The sequence below is a fragment of the Pimephales promelas genome, chromosome 3, assembly GCF_988280905.1.
Source record: "Pimephales promelas chromosome 3, fPimPro1.hap1.1, whole genome shotgun sequence".
Lineage (NCBI taxonomy): Eukaryota > Metazoa > Chordata > Actinopteri > Cypriniformes > Leuciscidae > Pimephales > Pimephales promelas.
In genome coordinates this window covers 45,380,237-45,382,736 of record NC_142771.1, presented here as the reverse complement: position 1 = coordinate 45,382,736, position 2,500 = coordinate 45,380,237, and the positions used below count along the sequence as shown (strand labels likewise).

At 46.5% G+C, this 2,500-nt stretch overlaps 14 non-coding genes across 14 annotated transcripts in view; all 14 read right to left on the bottom strand.

Moving 5' to 3' along the window:
- LOC148985516 (5S ribosomal RNA) overlaps positions 1 to 19 on the bottom strand; it is a 119-nt gene extending 100 nt beyond the window's left edge. Inside the window, exon 1 of the ribosomal RNA XR_016165999.1 lies at positions 1 to 19. This exon is cut by the window's left edge and continues 100 nt beyond it. This is a non-coding gene — a ribosomal RNA (5S ribosomal RNA).
- Positions 20 to 82: 63 nt separating this feature from the next.
- On the bottom strand, positions 83 to 201 carry LOC148985515 (5S ribosomal RNA). The gene has a single exon (XR_016165998.1). It is a non-coding gene; the product is annotated as a 5S ribosomal RNA (ribosomal RNA).
- Positions 202 to 372: 171 nt separating this feature from the next.
- LOC148985514 (5S ribosomal RNA) lies at positions 373 to 491 on the bottom strand. The gene has a single exon (XR_016165997.1). It is a non-coding gene; the product is annotated as a 5S ribosomal RNA (ribosomal RNA).
- A 63-nt stretch (positions 492 to 554) lies between these two features.
- Positions 555 to 673, bottom strand: LOC148985513 (5S ribosomal RNA). The gene has a single exon (XR_016165996.1). It is a non-coding gene; the product is annotated as a 5S ribosomal RNA (ribosomal RNA).
- A 63-nt stretch (positions 674 to 736) lies between these two features.
- On the bottom strand, positions 737 to 855 carry LOC148985512 (5S ribosomal RNA). Its single transcript, XR_016165995.1, has one exon. It is a non-coding gene; the product is annotated as a 5S ribosomal RNA (ribosomal RNA).
- A 63-nt stretch (positions 856 to 918) lies between these two features.
- LOC148985511 (5S ribosomal RNA) lies at positions 919 to 1,037 on the bottom strand. Its single transcript, XR_016165994.1, has one exon. It is a non-coding gene; the product is annotated as a 5S ribosomal RNA (ribosomal RNA).
- Positions 1,038 to 1,100: 63 nt separating this feature from the next.
- On the bottom strand, positions 1,101 to 1,219 carry LOC148985510 (5S ribosomal RNA). Its single transcript, XR_016165993.1, has one exon. It is a non-coding gene; the product is annotated as a 5S ribosomal RNA (ribosomal RNA).
- A 170-nt stretch (positions 1,220 to 1,389) lies between these two features.
- LOC148985509 (5S ribosomal RNA) lies at positions 1,390 to 1,508 on the bottom strand. Its single transcript, XR_016165992.1, has one exon. It is a non-coding gene; the product is annotated as a 5S ribosomal RNA (ribosomal RNA).
- Positions 1,509 to 1,571: 63 nt separating this feature from the next.
- LOC148985508 (5S ribosomal RNA) lies at positions 1,572 to 1,690 on the bottom strand. Its single transcript, XR_016165991.1, has one exon. It is a non-coding gene; the product is annotated as a 5S ribosomal RNA (ribosomal RNA).
- Positions 1,691 to 1,753: 63 nt separating this feature from the next.
- On the bottom strand, positions 1,754 to 1,872 carry LOC148985507 (5S ribosomal RNA). The gene has a single exon (XR_016165989.1). It is a non-coding gene; the product is annotated as a 5S ribosomal RNA (ribosomal RNA).
- A 63-nt stretch (positions 1,873 to 1,935) lies between these two features.
- On the bottom strand, positions 1,936 to 2,054 carry LOC148985506 (5S ribosomal RNA). The gene has a single exon (XR_016163471.1). It is a non-coding gene; the product is annotated as a 5S ribosomal RNA (ribosomal RNA).
- Positions 2,055 to 2,117: 63 nt separating this feature from the next.
- On the bottom strand, positions 2,118 to 2,236 carry LOC148985505 (5S ribosomal RNA). The gene has a single exon (XR_016165988.1). It is a non-coding gene; the product is annotated as a 5S ribosomal RNA (ribosomal RNA).
- Positions 2,237 to 2,299: 63 nt separating this feature from the next.
- Positions 2,300 to 2,418, bottom strand: LOC148985504 (5S ribosomal RNA). Its single transcript, XR_016161343.1, has one exon. It is a non-coding gene; the product is annotated as a 5S ribosomal RNA (ribosomal RNA).
- Positions 2,419 to 2,481: 63 nt separating this feature from the next.
- LOC148985503 (5S ribosomal RNA) overlaps positions 2,482 to 2,500 on the bottom strand; it is a 119-nt gene continuing 100 nt past the window's right edge. Inside the window, exon 1 of the ribosomal RNA XR_016162770.1 lies at positions 2,482 to 2,500. This exon is cut by the window's right edge and continues 100 nt beyond it. This is a non-coding gene — a ribosomal RNA (5S ribosomal RNA).

Sequence of the window (2,500 nt, the reverse complement as noted above, 5' to 3'; positions counted from 1 at the left end):
AGGTGGTATGGCCGTAAGCGAAATCTGCTGCCAAAATTGGGCTATTTGAATGGTTAGAACATTAGGGTAGTAAACTACATAAAGCTTACAGCACCTGGTATTCCCAGGCGGTCTCCCATCCAAGTACTAACCAGGCCCGACCCTGCTTAGCTTCCGAGATCAGACGAGTTCGGGCGTTCTCAAGGTGGTATGGCCGTAAGCGAAATCTGCAGCCAAAATTGGGCTATTTGAAGAAGAAAAAAAAGAGACTCTTTCAGGCTTTCTGAAGAAACTGAGAGACTATTTCAGGAATTTTGAGGGGAAAAAAGACAATTTAGGATTTTTGAAACATTTCATTGACTCTTTTTTTTTTTTTTTTTTTTTAAACAATAAAGCTTACAGCACCTGGTATTCCCAGGCGGTCTCCCATCCAAGTACTAACCAGGCCCGACCCTGCTTAGCTTCCGAGATCAGACGAGTTCGGGCGTTCTCAAGGTGGTATGGCCGTAAGCGAAATCTGCTGCCAAAATTGGGCTATTTGAATGGTTAGAACATTAGGGTAGTAAACTATATAAAGCTTACAGCACCTGGTATTCCCAGGCGGTCTCCCATCCAAGTACTAACCAGGCCCGACCCTGCTTAGCTTCCGAGATCAGACGAGTTCGGGCGTTCTCAAGGTGGTATGGCCGTAAGCGAAATCTGCTGCCAAAATTGGGCTATTTGAATAGTTAAAACATTAGGGTAGTAAACTATATAAAGCTTACAGCACCTGGTATTCCCAGGCGGTCTCCCATCCAAGTACTAACCAGGCCCGACCCTGCTTAGCTTCCGAGATCAGACGAGTTCGGGCGTTCTCAAGGTGGTATGGCCGTAAGCGAAATCTGCTGCCAAAATTGGGCTATTTGAATGGTTAGAACATTAGGGTAGTAAACTATATAAAGCTTACAGCACCTGGTATTCCCAGGCGGTCTCCCATCCAAGTACTAACCAGGCCCGACCCTGCTTAGCTTCCGAGATCAGACGAGTTCGGGCGTTCTCAAGGTGGTATGGCCGTAAGCGAAATCTGCTGCCAAAATTGGGCTATTTGAATGGTTAGAACATTAGGGTAGTAAACTACATAAAGCTTACAGCACCTGGTATTCCCAGGCGGTCTCCCATCCAAGTACTAACCAGGCCCGACCCTGCTTAGCTTCCGAGATCAGACGAGTTCGGGCGTTCTCAAGGTGGTATGGCCGTAAGCGAAATCTGCAGCCAAAATTGGGCTATTTGAAGAAGAAAAAAAAGAGACTCTTTCAGGCTTTCTGAAGAAACTGAGAGACTATTTCAGGAATTTTGAGGGGAAAAAAGACAATTTAGGATTTTTGAAACATTTCATTGACTCTTTTTTTTTTTTTTTTTTTTAAACAATAAAGCTTACAGCACCTGGTATTCCCAGGCGGTCTCCCATCCAAGTACTAACCAGGCCCGACCCTGCTTAGCTTCCGAGATCAGACGAGTTCGGGCGTTCTCAAGGTGGTATGGCCGTAAGCGAAATCTGCTGCCAAAATTGGGCTATTTGAATAGTTAAAACATTAGGGTAGTAAACTATATAAAGCTTACAGCACCTGGTATTCCCAGGCGGTCTCCCATCCAAGTACTAACCAGGCCCGACCCTGCTTAGCTTCCGAGATCAGACGAGTTCGGGCGTTCTCAAGGTGGTATGGCCGTAAGCGAAATCTGCTGCCAAAATTGGGCTATTTGAATAGTTAAAACATTAGGGTAGTAAACTATATAAAGCTTACAGCACCTGGTATTCCCAGGCGGTCTCCCATCCAAGTACTAACCAGGCCCGACCCTGCTTAGCTTCCGAGATCAGACGAGTTCGGGCGTTCTCAAGGTGGTATGGCCGTAAGCGAAATCTGCTGCCAAAATTGGGCTATTTGAATGGTTAGAACATTAGGGTAGTAAACTATATAAAGCTTACAGCACCTGGTATTCCCAGGCGGTCTCCCATCCAAGTACTAACCAGGCCCGACCCTGCTCAGCTTCCGAGACCAGACGAGTTCGGGCGTTCTCAAGGTGGTATGGCCGTAAGCGAAATCTGCTGCCAAAATTGGGCTATTTGAATGGTTAGAACATTAGGGTAGTAAACTATATAAAGCTTACAGCACCTGGTATTCCCAGGCGGTCTCCCATCCAAGTACTAACCAGGCCCGACCCTGCTTAGCTTCCGAGATCAGACGAGTTCGGGCGTTCTCAAGGTGGTATGGCCGTAAGCGAAATCTGCTGCCAAAATTGGGCTATTTGAATGGTTAGAACATTAGGGTAGTAAACTATATAAAGCTTACAGCACCTGGTATTCACAGGCGGTCTCCCATCCAAGTACTAACCAGGCCCGACCCTGCTTAGCTTCCGAGATCAGACGAGTTCGGGCGTTCTCAAGGTGGTATGGCCGTAAGCGAAATCTGCTGCCAAAATTGGGCTATTTGAATGGTTAGAACATTAGGGTAGTAAACTACATAAAGCTTACAGCACCTGGTAT